Raw genomic sequence first — 14,808 nt, 5'->3', positions numbered from 1 at the left:
TTCTCCCACCCCCCAAAAGTCGCCTCGGCGTGAATCGCGCCGCCCGCCTCGGAGAATGGCAGGGACCTGCGCGACTCAATGGGTCCCGGGCCTGCCCGAATTCTCCGGCCTGCGATGGGCCGAGTTCCCGCCTGTTTTTGCCGGGTCCCGCCGGCGTAAATCAAGGTAGGTCCCTACCGGCGGAACACAGCTCCGTGTGCGGCCTCCGAGGTCCTGGGGGGCGGCATGGAGCGATCTGGCCCTGGGGGGGTGCCCCCACGGAGGCCTGGCCCGCAGTCGGGGCTCACCGATCCGCGGGCGGGCCTGTGCTGTGAGGGCACTCTATTCCTACACACCGGCCGTGTAAGCCTCCGCAATGGCCGGCGTGAAGGTGAACCCCACTGCGCATGCACGGAGATGACATCAGCAGCTGCTGATGCTCCCGCACATGCGCGACCCGTGCTGGCCGGCGGAGTCCCTTCAGCCCCGGCTTGCGCGGCGCCAAAGGCCTTCCACACCGGTCGGCGGATTACAAACCACTCCAGCGCCGTCCTAGCCCCTGAAGAAGCAGAGGATTCCGCACCTTTGGGGTGGCCTGACGCCGGAGTAGTTCCCGCCACTCCACTGCGACATTTCTGCCTGCCCCGCCAATTCCCGGAGAATCCCGCCCTTAATATCTGTGTTTCAGAATGCACTGTGCCGTCTCACAGCTTCAGGGATCCGGGTTCAATTCCAGCCTTGGGTGACTGTATAGAGTTTGCACTTTCTCCCTAGGTTAGGTGGTTTGGCCATATCTTTTTATTGAAACAGTAAAATATTTATACAAGGCCAAACGGTACAAACACTAATTTTGCATTGGAGAAACAGGATGCCTTCCCCTCAGTACCAACGTACGGGGGGGTGGGGGGGGGGGGGGGGGGGAGTAGGATACTCTGATTATCAAAACAGTTCACAACACAGTTGTACAAAAGAACAAATGGTACAAGCACTTAACTTTGCGCTGGAGAGACCAGATACCCTCGCCTCTGTACCAGGGCGGGGAGGGAGGAGAGAAGGGAAAGAAGGGTAATGGGGAGGGAGGGAGTCGGGGTGTTGGTGGAGGGGGCCCAATAGGACACTGCCTGAACTATCTACGGAGGCAGAGAAACAAAAGAACCTTCAGTTATGATGTACCAGATTCCGGGAGTCCCCCAGAGGGGGTGAGGGGCGACACAGTGTCAGGCATGAGTGAGCCCTGCACCCCACTGCAGAGAGCCTCATGTGCACCCTGTGCTCTCGACACTGGGCGGCTGACAGCCTTTGGAAAGTCGCACTCCGGACTGAATCCTCCACCACACTGAGTGCGGTGGGCGACGCGGGCTCACCAACTAACCCAGGGCCTGCCTTAATCCCGCCACCAGGATCATCGCCAGGCGGGATCTCCTCAGGCTCCTCCCGGGGTCCCGGGCCTGTGGAAGGCGGTGATTCAGATGCCTGCTCCGCCTCCGCTGCCTGGTCACCAGAAGGCCCCGAAAATAACTCCAGAAACAGGTCCGGGATGGTGGCAAAGGTGCCTGAAGACAGCCATTGGGACGGAGGGGCTTCCAAGTATAAACTTCTAAGAATGCAAGTAGCAGGGGGTTATCGCTGACCCCCTCCCTTGAGAAATTCAAAAGGTCCAGGGTGTTAATTATACAGGGTGGAACGGGCCCCCTAGGGTCCCGTCTAACCCTGAAGCACCCTGCTCGGGGGACAGCGGCTGCCGCTGGGATTTCCTCACTATCCCCCTGCCTCTTTTCTTTCGGGGACTGGGTGAATGACCTGGATTGGCCGTTTGCGGGGCAGTGGGTCACACACCGGGGAGGCCTCTATCTTTGGAGGCCCCTCCAGGCTGACTCCTTGTCCCTCAATGCTTCTCTCCAGAATTTGTGGCTGGGACAGAGCACCCTCTGGTTCGAGGTCGCGCATCTCACTATCGCCACCCACAGGGGCTGCGCAGAACTGTTGCCGGGCCCGGCATCCAATGGCGTAATGTCACCGGGCTGAGGGTGTTGCTCGGTGATGGTGCGGTGAGGCGTAATGGCTGCACCCGAGTCAGTAGCCAGGGGCACTGGGTCAGTCACAGTCAGAGGGTCAGAAGGATCTAAACCTAACCACTGGCGAATAGCCCTGTTGGTCTTCTCCTCAGTCTTCCGGCCATGCGGGCGCTCCCTTACCTCCAGCTGTTGGGGTGTCAGTGGGCGCTGGCATGGCTGCTGCCAATGAAGGGTTAGTTGCAAGGCCAGTGGAAGTAGAGGGGGCGATGGCACCATCAATGGCAGCCTTAAAGGGCAGCAATTTTTTCTAATATGCCCCACCTTCTTGCAGGCATGGCACCGCACGTCTGCCGGGGACCAGAAGACATGGTAGGTTTTATCCCTGATGTACCATCAATTGGACTCGAGACACGATGAAGATCCAAACTGTGGCTTTAATCAGCTAGTTGTTAGCCCGGTGGTCGACTACAGAGAAAGGCTGACCGCCGGGAAACCTGGGTTCTTATACCCCGCCTCTGAGGTGGGGTCTACTTGCCTCTCGACCAATTGGTGAGCAGTCACATGACTAGTACCAGACAATCGGACGAGAGGCACATGACCAGCCAGAGCCAATGGGGAACCAATGCTCTGCACCAATGGCAGTGCTCACATTCGTACCACCACATTCACCCCTTGTGGAGAAAGAAGGCGGGGGGGTGGTGTAAGTGGAAGAGAGAGGACTGGTGGTATGAGCAGCGAAAATCGAGAAAGGTGGGCTGCCCACTGGCTCGTGGCAAAAAAACAATACTACTACTAACTTAAGGTGCAACAGAAGAACAACAAAGTCGCATCAGATGGACACGATCAGCCTGTCGGGTGCCCGTGGTGTTCTGGTGGACCATCGCAGTGGAGCCGGTGACGTCGGGCCGATGGTCGTCCTTGCCTCCGGGAGCGTTGGTCGTAGATGTGTCTCTGTACCCCGGGCCGGTGGTGGAGACGCTGTAATCGGGGAAGAGGGGGCATGTGCGTGGGTCGTGGCAGCGCGGGGGGCGCTGGGGGGAATTGGTGTTGGGGGGGAGGTGTTGATGTAGGGGGGGAGGCCGCACGCCGGCGTGTGTCAGGTCCCGAAGCGAGACCGTATCCTGCCGACCGTCGGGATACTCCACATACGCACACTGCGGGTTGGCGTGGAGTAACTGGACTCGTTCAACCAACGGGTCGGACTTGTGCACCTGCACATGCTTCCGGAGCAAGATGGGCCCGGGAGTGGCCAACCAGGTCGGGAGAGGGGATCCTGTGGACTTCCCCAGGAAGTCCACCTCTGGGGTTTCGCTCCCAATATGGCTGGCATCCCGAGGTCCCGTTCTCCTCCGCAAGCACATGTGGCTCCACAAGGCGGACCCGTTGGTTGAGAGGGTACAGCTACTCCATGCGAACCCGCAGTATGTCTACGTAGCGTACCCCGAGAACCCCAGGCATTGTTTAAGGGCCTTGGGGCGTTCCATGAGGGGGGCGCATGCGATTGGGTTTGGGCCCGAGAACTTCGTCCTGAACGACATAGCTGAGGATGGCTAATTGGTTTGTGCTGAACACACACTTCTCCTTGTTGTAGGTTAGGTTGAGGAGTTTGACAGTGTGGAGGAATTTGGAAAGGTTAGCGTCGTGGTCCTGCTGGTCGTGACCGCAGATGGTGACATTATCCAGGTACAGGAAAGTGGCCCGCAGTCCGTACCGGTTGATGCGCAATCAATGGACACGAAACGTAGGTGAAGTCCAAAACGAAAGGCTTTAATCAGCAGACGTAAAGTGAGACCGGCAGCAGACGTACAGAAATGGCATGGCTGCTGGGGAACACGGATTCTTATACCCCGCCTCGTTGGCGGAGCTACCTTCCTCTTAGCCAATAGGAATACGGAGAACACGATACTTGGGCCAATGGGCAGCGAGCCCTCTGTACCAATGGCAGCTCACACTCCCAGGTACCGTAATACTCTAGTCATACTACCACACTGGTCAACCATTCGGTCCATCTCCCGTTGGAAGACTGAGCTCCCGTTAATGATGCCGAAGGGAACCCTAAGGAAGTGGTAAACATAGAACATAGAACATTACAGCGCAGTACAGGCCCTTCGGCCCACGATGTTGGGCCGTCCTGTGAAACCCCTCTAAAGTCCCTCTACACTATTCCCTTATCGTCCATTTGCCTATCCAATGACCATTTGAATGTGTTTAGTGTTGGCGAGTCCACTACTGTTGCAGGCAGGGCATTCCATGCCCTTACTACTCTCTGAGTAAAGAACCTACCTCTGACATCTGTCCTATATCTATCTCCCCTCAATTTAAAGCTATGTCCCCTCGTGCTGGACATCACCATCCGAGGAAAAAGGCTCTCACTGTCCACCCTATCTAATCCTCTGATCATCTTGTATGCCTCAATTAAGTCACCTCTTAACCTTCTTCTCTCTAATGAAAACAGCCTCAAGACCTTCAGCCTTTCCTCATATGATCTTCCCTCCATACCAGGCAACATTTTTGTAAGTCTCCTCTGTACACTTTCCAATGCTTCCACATCCTTCCTATAATGTGGCGACCAGAACTGCACACAATACTCCAAATGCGGCCGCACCAGAGTTTTGTACAACTGCAACATGACTTCATGGCTCCGAAACTCAATTCCTCTACCAATAAAAGCTAACACACCGTACGCCTTCTTAACAACCCTCTCAACCTGGGTGGCAACTTTCAGGGATCTATGGACATGGACACCGAGATCTCTCTGCTCATCCACACTACCAAGAATCTTACCATTAGCCCAGTACTCTGCCTTTCTGTTATTCCTTCCAAAATGAATCACCTCACACTTTTCTGCATTAAACTCCATTTGCCACCTGTCAGCCCAGCTCTGCAGCTTATCTATGTCCCTCTGTAACTTGTAACATCCTTCTGCACTGTCCACAACTCCACCGACTTTAGTGTCATCTTCAAATTTATTCACCCATCCTTCTACGCCCTCCTCCAGGTCATTTATAAAAATGACAAACAGCAACGGCCCTCAAACAGATCCTTGTGGCACACCACTAGTAACTGGACACCAGTCAGAGCATTTCCCATCAACCACCACTCTTTGTCTTCTATCAGCTAGCCAATTTCTGATCCAAACCACTAAATCACCCTGAATCCCATGCCTCTGTATTTTCTGCAATAGCCTACCGTGGGGAACCTTATCAAACGCTTTACTGAAATCCATATACACCACATGCTTTACCCTCATCCACCTGTTTGGTCACCTTCTCGAAGAACTCAATGAGGTTTGTGAGGCATGACCTACCCTTCACAAAACCATGTTGACTCTAATCAAATTATTCCTTTGCAGATGATTATACATCCTATCTCTTATAAACCTTTCCAAGACTTTTCCCACAACAGAAGTAAGGCTAACTGGCCTATAGTTACCGGGGTTATCTCTACTCCCCTTCTTGTACAAGGGGACAACATTTGCTATCTTCCAGTCCTCTGGCACTATTCCTGTAGACAAAGATGACTTAAAGATTAAAGCCAAAGGCTCAGCAATCTCCTCCCTAGCTTCCCAGAGAATGCACAAGGCGGACGTCTGCCTCAAACGCGGTGTACTGGCGGTCCGCCTTGTGAATGTGGAGCTGGTGGTAGGCAGATTTCAGGTCCACTGTCGAGAAGACCCGGTACTGTGCAATCTGATTGACCATATCAGATATGTGAGGGAGGGGGTACGCGTCGAGCTGAGTGTACCAATTGATGGTCTGACTGTAGTCAACGACCATCCTGTTTTTTTCCCCAGTTTTCACCACTACCACTTGGGCTCTCCAGGGGCTGTTGCTGGCCTCGATAATACCTTCCCGCAGCAGCCGCTGGACTTCAGGCCTGATGAAGGTCCTGTCCTGGGCACTGTACCATCTGCTCCTGGTGGCGACGGGTTTGCAATCCGGGGTGAGGTTCGCAAACAGGGAAGGTGGGTTGAGGCCGCATACAATAAGGGGTGATAGGGGGCCGCCAAATTTTAGGGTTAGGCTCTGGAGGTTGCATTGGAAGTCCAGGCCGAGTAGCAGTGCAGAGGTCAGAGAGGACGTAGAGCCAGACGCAGCTGAACTCTACCCCCTGGATGGTGAGGGTGACGGTGCAGTATCCCCGGATCGCCACGGAGTGGGATCCGGAGGACAGGGAGATTCTCTGGTTGATGGGGTGTACCATGAGGGAGCAGCGCCTTACCGTATCAGGGTGGATGAAACTCTCAGAGCTCCCGGAGTCCAGAAGGCAGTATTTCTTTTGCCCGTCGACCTTCACTGTCGTCGAGGTTGTGCGGTCGGGACTGGTCGATCGTGATGGAGGCCAGACGTGGCTGGTCGGTGGCGGTTGCAGGCGATGAGCAGCCCGATGAGGTGCCCGACGAGCAGGGGTCCTGAGACGGGCAAGATGGCGGCACCCACGGGCCGCACATGTCCTGAGGCAGGCAAGATGGTGGCACCCATAGGCTGCACGTGTTGTGAGGCGAGCAAGATGGCGAGCAAGATGGCGGCGCCCACGGGCCGCACGTGGTCTGAGGCGAGGAAGATGGCGGCGCCCGCGGGTCCCACATGAGGGGTGCCGGGACAATACCGGTGACATAGCAGGCCTGGCACAAAGCAGCTGTCCTTTCTTTCCGCAGGCCTTGCAGAGCATTCTCCGTGCTGGGCAGCGCTGTTGGGGGTATTTTGACTGTCCGCAGAAGTAGCACTTGGGTCCCCCGGGGTTGGTTGGCTGCTGCGCGGCGCAGGCCTGGGGTTGGCTGGGGGAGGTCGCTGGTGGGGTCCACGGTGGGGTGTTCGCTGGTGGGGTCCACGATGTCCAGGAGGGGTGGGCCGTGCAGTCGGGGGCATACGCCTGTATATTGCGTGAGGCGACTGTGAGTGAGAGCGCTAGTTTCTTGGTCGCCGCGAGGTGGAGGGTTGCCCCTTCTAAGAGTCGCTGGCGGATGTAGGCCGACCCTGTGCCTGTAACAAACGCGTCCCTAATTAGAAGTTCAGAATGTTCAAATGCCGAAACGGCCTGGCAATAACAGTCTCTCACCAGGACGTGCAGGCATGCCAGAAATCTTCCACAGACTCACCGGGGAGTTGATGCCACGTGGAGAGGAGATGCCTGGCGTAGATTTTGTTGGTCTGCTGAGTATAGTTCCCCTTCAGTAGCAGCATGGCCTCAGCGTAGGTCGGCGCGTCCCGGATGAGGGGAAAGATATCGGAGCTCAGCCGCGTATACAGGACCTGGACCATCTGTGCCTCTGAGGGTGGTTCAGTCCCAGATCCGATGTAGGCTTCAAAGCAAACTAGCCAATGTGTGAAGGCCAACTTGGCTTTGTCTGCTTGAGGGTGCAGCTGCAGGCGATCAGGCTTGATGTGGAGATCCATCGTTGTAAAATCTCTGTGTAATAAATTGATGCACTATCAATTATGACGATACGAGAGTAGAGAGTAATCGAGGCTTTATTACACAGAGATGTGTAGCTTCCCGCAGCTGCTGCTGAAATGGCTGCAGCTCGGAGAGCCCACACATTTATACTCCGCCTACTGGGCGGAGCCAACAGGCAGGGATCTACCCCCGTACCTGTAGTACAGGGACCTTACCGTAATACCCTCGTATTCAGTATTCACAATACAACAGTGTTGACTACCACACAGATAAAATAGGCAGCAGCAAATGTCATCTTCCCTCTCTCCCCTCTCCTTCATCCAGGCAATTCAGCAGCAACCAGCACTGGAATCAGCAGCAGCAACATAGACAGAGAGAGCAGCTGCAGCCACGCAAGGTGGATTGGTCACTCTTTTCAGGTCCACGAACAAAACAGAAGAAAGGAAACAAACTGAGGGACAAAGCAAAAAAGGGCCACTCCTGTTAGGGGCATAACAAAAATCAAGCTAAACTTAAAAACATCAAATAAGAGTGTAATTAAAGGGATCAATAAAGCACCCCAACCCCTGCACGACCGTTTTGATGTCTCGGATGGCATTGGCCGCGAGCCGACCATCCACCGCCACACGTTGTGCTAACTCATGGGGTGTCAGCCAGCCCACTCCTCCGCCACCCAGCACGTCCCCGATCCTGGTCACCCCGGCAACCACAGCTTGCTCCTCCCCCAGCCACTCAAAATGATATTGGTGGAGGTGCGGATTCCTGAACAGCGTCTCCCTTACGACCGTCACCAGTCCTGACAGGGGGGAGCTGCGGTGCGAGCCGACGATGTTCCAGACTTTCAGCAGGTCCTAGTAAAAGACGGGCAGGGCTTGCAGAGGGTAACAAAGACCTGCAGATCTAGGAACAGGAGCTGCACGTCATAATTCAGGCGTGCAGCTGGTGGAAGAAATGCGTCACCCGGGCACACCATTGTGGTGGGGGCTCAACATAAAGGAATTGCTGCAGGGTCTGAAGGCGGAAGGTCACCACCTGGGTGCAAAGGCACACCAGCGCCTGGCCGCCCTCCCTAAGCGGGAGACTCAGAACCTCAGCAGCGAACCAGCGACCCAGTGACCCAGCGACCCAGCGACCCAGCGACCCAGCGACCCAGCGACCCAGCGACCCAGCGACCCTGCGACCCTGAGACCCAGTGACCCAGTGACCCTGCGACCCAGCGACCCAGCGACCCAGCGACCCAGCGACACTGGGACCCAGCGACCCAGCGACCCAGTGACCCTGCGACCCAGCGATCCAGTGACCCTGCGACCCAGCGATCCAGTGACCCAGTGACCCAGTGACCCAGCGACCCAGTGACCCAGCGACCCAGTGACCCAGCGACCCAGCGATCCAGTGACCCTGCGACCCAGCGATCCAGTGACCCAGTGACCCAGTGACCCAGCGACCCAGTGACCCAGCGACCCAGTGACCCAGCGACCCAGTGACCCAGTGACCCAGTGACCCAGTGACCCAGCGACCCAGTGACCCAGCGACCCAGTGACCCTGCGACACTGCGACCCAGCGACCCAGCGACCCAGCGACCCAGCGACCCAGCGACCCGGTGACCCAGCGACCCAGCGACCCACCGACCCAGTGACCCAGCGACCCAGCGACCCAGTGACCCAGCGACCCAGCGACCCACCGACCCAGTGACCCAGCGACCCAGCGACCCAGCGACCCTGCGACCCAGCGACCCACCGACCCAGCGACCCAGCGACCCAGCGACCCAGCGACCCTGCGACCCAGCGACCCTGCGACCCAGCGACCCTGCGACACTGCGACCCAGCGACCCAGTGACCCAGTGACCCTGCGACCCAGCGACCCAGCGTCCCAGTGACCCAGTGACCCTGCGACCCAGCGACCCAGCGACCCAGTGACCCAGTGACCCTGCGACCCAGCGACCCAGCGACCCAGCGACCCAGCGTCCCAGCGACCCAGCGACCCAGCGACCCAGCGACCCAGCGTCCCAGCGACCCAGCGACCCAGCGACCCAGTGACCCTGCGACCCAGCGTCCCAGCCACCCAGCGACCCTGCGACCCTGCGACCCAGCGACCCTGCGACCCAGCGACCCAGCGACCCTGCGACCCAGCGACCCAGCGACCCAGCGACCCAGCGACCCAGCGACCCTGCGACCCAGTGACCCAGCGACCCAGCGACCCAGCGACCCTGCGACCCAGCGACCCTGCGACCCAGCGACCCAGCGACCCAGCGACCCAGCGACCCAGCGACCCAGCGACCCAGCGACCCAGCGACCCTGCAACCCAGCGACCCAGCGACCCTGCGACCCTGCGACCCTGCGACCCTGCGACCCTGCGACCCAGCGACCCAGCGACCCAGCGACCCAGCGACCCTGTGACCCAGCGACCCAGCGACCCTGCGACCCTGCGACCCAGCGACCCTGTGACCCAGCGACCCTGCGACCCTGCGACCCAGCGACCCAGTGACCCAGCGACCCAGCGACCCAGCGACCCAGCGACCCAGCGACCCTGCGACCCTGCGACCTAGCGACCCAGCGACCCTGCGATCCAGCGACCCAGTGACCCTGCGACCCAGCGTCCCAGCGACCCAGCGACCCAGCGACCCAGCGACCCAGCGACCCAGCGACCCAGCCACCCAGCCACCCAGCGTCCCAGCGACCCAGCGACCCAGCGACCCAGCGACCCAGCGACCCAGCGACCCAGCGACCCAGCGACCCAGCGACCCAGCGACCCAGCGACCCAGCGACCCAGCGACCCAGCGACCCAGCGACCCAGCGACCCTGCGACCCAGCGACCCAGCGTCCCAGCGACCCAGCGACCCAGCGACCCAGCGACCCTGCGACCCTGCGACCCTGCGACCCAGCGTCACAGCGACCCAGCGACCCAGCGACCCAGCGACCCAGTGCAGTCTCTTGTCCCAGAAGAACTCTACAAGCATTCTATGGATCTTCTTCACAAAGTCAGGAGGAGGGGTCAAAGTGACCAACCGGTACCGCAACATGGAGGCTGTCAGATGGTTTTAGATGACAAATCGACCCCTGTAAGACAGCACGTAGAGCAGTCCTGTCCAGCATCCCAAGCGAGCGGTGACCTTGGTCACCAGCTCCTGCCAGTTCGCCGGCCAGGATTCGTCAGCCAGGGAAAGGTGGACTCCCAAGTAGAGGGGGCTGGTCCTGCTCCAGGTGAAAGGCTTGAGTTCCTATGCGAAGGGGTGGATTTGCCACGGACCGCCGAGGAGACTGGAATGCTTGGCCTAGTTGATCCTGGCAGAGGACGCGGCGGAGTACACAGCCTGGCACTCTCACATCCTCCACAGGTCAGCAGGGTCAGTGAACATGAGGAGCGTCATCAGCGTAAACCGAAAGGATCACCCCAATGCCCGGCCCGCACAGAAGCAGTCCCGACAACCTCCACAACATGAAGTGCAGGAAAGGCTCCATGCAAATGGAATAAATTTGGCCAAAGGTCAGCCCTGACGCACTCTTCTCCCAAAGCGAAGGGGTGCCGCCCGGCGTATCGGGGTATCAAGCCTTCCGGCGCCCTCCGGGCTGACCTTTGGCAGGTCCTCCCACAAAACTCTGCAAGCATCCTCGCTGGATGGATCCGGAGAGAAGAGGGCGCTGTAGAAGCTGTGAATTTGGGCCCGAACCGAGGGACCTATCATTGGTCAGCAGCGTAAGGAGCTCACAATACACGCCCTCCCAATGTGCGTCCCGGGACATGACAAGTTGCAGGTCCCGCAGCGCACTCTTCTTCTCTCTGTACACCAGCCGCCGGGCCGGGTCCTCATCGGGATGACCAAGGTGTGACTCCAGGTCGAGTGCCTCCTTCCCAAACTCCTCGACCCTGGATTTCCGCCTCTTTGTCGACCCCCTCGCACTCCTGACAGAAGGTACGCACGTGGGTCTTGCCCACGTCCCACCTAAGCCTCAAGGAGGGGAAGCCTCCCCAATTCCTTCTCCAGCCGGTCTAGAAGTGATGAAACAAGCCCAGGAACCGCTCGTCCTCCAGCAGCAGGTTGTTAAAATGCCAGTACGCGGACCGCGACTGAGCGCGAGACAGGGCGAGCCCCGCCCACACGCGATGGTGGTCCGAGCACGGCACCTGGTGCACAGAGGCCGTCGGGACACGGGGCAGGTACGCCCTTGAAATGTAGAGGCGGTTAATTCTGGATGCTCCAACCCCAGGCCTCACAAAAGTGAAGACACTGGAGTCAGGATGGAGAGTCAGCTAGACGTTCACCAAGTCAAAGAATCCGACCAGGTTCCTGAAGTTCACCACCGCACGAGAGCGGCACTGGGTACCAAGGTGGTCCTTTGTCTCGAGGGTGCAATTAAAATCCCCCCCCAGGACAATGCACTCACCTGCGGCTATGGTGCCAAGATGAGTGGACACTTGTTCGAAGTCTGGGGAGCGTAAACATTCACAGAGTGAAGTACTTCGACCCCCTCGTGGACCGTCAGGTTCAGCAATCTGCCTGGCTCTGGGACCTTGACCCCCAAGATCTCCGGCTGAAAACGTGGGGCCAACAAGATAGCCACCCGGCCTAAACGTGAAGTTAGGTGGCTCATGTAGACCCCCCCCTCGCCGCTCCAGGAGCCATGCGGTTTCTTTGCAGGAAGCGCACCCCGCATACTTCCTGTCCTGGAGGGCCGAGAAGTTCTGGAACCTGCGGAGTGCATCCCTCCTGCCATTAATTTTTTAAAAAATATTTTTTATTCTCCTTTTTCACATTTTCTCCCAAATTTACACCCACCAACAATAAACAATAATCAGTAACAAATATGTCAATCCCCATATCAATAACAACGATCCCATCCTCCTACCAAACCCCAAACATTATCCTGCATGTTTACATAAACAAACGACAAAAAGGAATCAGGGATTACCCATAGTCACCATTAACACACACAGCCCCCCTCCTCCCAACCCTCCCACCCACCCCCCCCAACTAATGTTTGATGTTATCCAGTTCTTGAAAGTGTATAATGAATGACTCCCATGAATTGTAGAACCCCTCCATCCTTCCCCTCAGTTCAAACTTAACCTTCTCTTTTTAAAAAAAAATAATTTTTATTGAAAAATTTTGAATTTATACAACAACATCAAACCATACTAAAATACCAACGATAACAGTAATGACAACAATCATGAACCTTCGCCCCTCCTCAATGAACAACCCAACATGAAATGAAATCAAAAATGAAAATTGCTTATTGTCACGAGTAGGCTTCAATGAAGTTACTGTGAAAAGCTCCTAGTCGCCACATTCCGGCGCCTGTTCGGGGAGGCTGGTACGGGAATCGAATCGTGCTGCTGGCCTGCTTGGTCTGCTTTAAAAGCCAGCGATTTAGCTGAGTGAGCTAAACCAGCACCATATTAACAACAACTTAAGTTAACACAATGTTAAGTTACATAACCGTAGCGAAAAAATATAGAAACTATAATAAGGAACCCCCCCCCACCCCGACCCCCGGGTTGCTGCTGCTATTGACCAAGTTACCTATCTTTGAGCCAGGAAGTCCAGAAAAGGCTGCCACCGTTTATAGAACCCTTGTACTGATCCTCTCAGGGCAAATTTGACCCTCTCCAATTTTATAAATCCCGCCATGTCACTGATCCAGGTCTCCACGCTTGGGGGTCTCGCATCCTTCCACTGCAGCAAGATCCTCCGCCGGGCTACTAGGGACGCAAAGGCCAGGACACCGGCCTCTTTCGCCTCCTGCACTCCCGGCTCCACCGCAACTCCCAAAATCGCGAGTCCCCAGCCTGGTTTGACCCTGGATCCCACCACCCTCGACACCGTCCCCGCCACCCCCTTCCAGAATTCTTCCAGTGCTGGGCATGCCCAGAACATATGGGCGTGGTTCGCTGGACTCCCCGAACATCTGGTGCACCTGTCCTCACCCCCAAAGAACCTACTCATCCTAGTCCCGGATGTGTCGGCCCGGTGCAGCACCTTAAATTGGATGAGACTAAGCCTCGCACATGAGGAGGAAGAGTTGACTCTCCAAGGCATCCGCCCAAATCCCGTCCTCTATCTGCTCCCCAAGTTCCCCCTCCCATTTAGCCTTCAGCTCCTCCACTGACGACTCCTCCACCTCCTGCATTACCTTATAAATGTCAGACACCTTCCCCTTTCCGACCCACACCCCCGAAAGCACTCTGTCCATTGTCCCCCGCGAGGGCAGCAAAGGGAATCCCTCTACCTGTCGCCTAGCAAACGCCTTTACCTGCAAGTATCTGAACATGTTCCCTTGGGGAAGCCCAAATTTATCTTCCAGTTCCCCCAGGCCCGCAAACCTCCCGCCAATAAACAGGTCCCTCAATTTACTGATGCCCACCCTTTGCCACCCCCTAAATCCCCCATCCTTGTTCCCCGGGATGAACCGATGATTGCAACCCTATGGAGCCTCCATCGAGCCCCCTGTTTCCCCCCTATGCCGTCTCCACTGTCCCCAGATTCTTAGGGTCGCCGCCACCACCGGGCTCAGGGTAAACCTCTTAGGGGAGAGCGGCAACGGTGCCGTTACCATGGCACCCAGGCTCGTACCTCTACATGACGCCATCTCCATTCTTTTCCACGCCGCCCCTCCCCCCTCCATCACCCATTTACGTACCATTGACACATTGGCCGCCCAATAGTACCCCAGAGGTTGGGCAGCGCCAGCCCGCCTCTATCCCTCCCTCGCTCCAGGAAAATCCTCTTCACTCTCGGAGTCCTATGTGCCCACACAAAGCTCAAAATACTGCTAGTCACCCTCCTAAAGAAGGCCCTGGGGATAAAGATGGGCAGGCACTGAAAGAGGAACAAGAACCTTGGAAGCACCGTCATTTTGACGGACTGTACCCTCCCCGCCAACGACAATGGCAGCATGTCCCATCTCCTGAACTCCTCCTCCATCTGATCTACAAGTCTGGTGAAATTATGTTTGTGAAGAGTCCCCCAGTCCCTGGCCACCTGCACCCCCAGGTACCTAAAGCTCTCCCTGCCCGCCTAAGCGGGAGCCTACCAATTCCTTCCTCCTGGTCTCCAGGGTGCACCACAAACACCTCACTCTTGTTAAATTTAGTTTATAACCTGAAAAGGTCCCAAACTCAGCTAGCAGCTCCATCATCCCCGGCATCCCTCCCACCGGGTCTGCCACATACAGTAACAGGTCATCGGCATACAACGACACCCTATGTTCCTCCCCACCTCGCACCAAACCTCTCCACCTCTCTGAATTTCTCAACGCCATCGCCAGCGGCTCGATTGCTACTGCAAACAACAAGGGGGACAGGGGGCAACCCTGCCTGGTCCCTCGGTAAAGCCGGAAGTACTCCGACCTCCTCCCATTCGTGGCCACGCACACCATCGGGGCCTCATATAGCAGCCTCACCCATCTAATAAACCCTT

The 14,808-nt window shown here is 57.1% G+C and overlaps 1 protein-coding gene across 1 annotated transcript in view; it reads left to right on the top strand.

Annotated features, from left to right (window-relative positions):
• LOC119959010 overlaps positions 1 to 14,808 on the top strand; it is a 316,096-nt gene that overhangs the window by 109,588 nt on the left and 191,700 nt on the right. The gene's annotated exons all lie outside the window — the stretch shown is intronic.

This window comes from Scyliorhinus canicula, chromosome 2 (assembly GCF_902713615.1).
Source record: "Scyliorhinus canicula chromosome 2, sScyCan1.1, whole genome shotgun sequence".
Lineage (NCBI taxonomy): Eukaryota > Metazoa > Chordata > Chondrichthyes > Carcharhiniformes > Scyliorhinidae > Scyliorhinus > Scyliorhinus canicula.
This window is presented reverse-complemented; position numbering and strand designations above follow the sequence as displayed.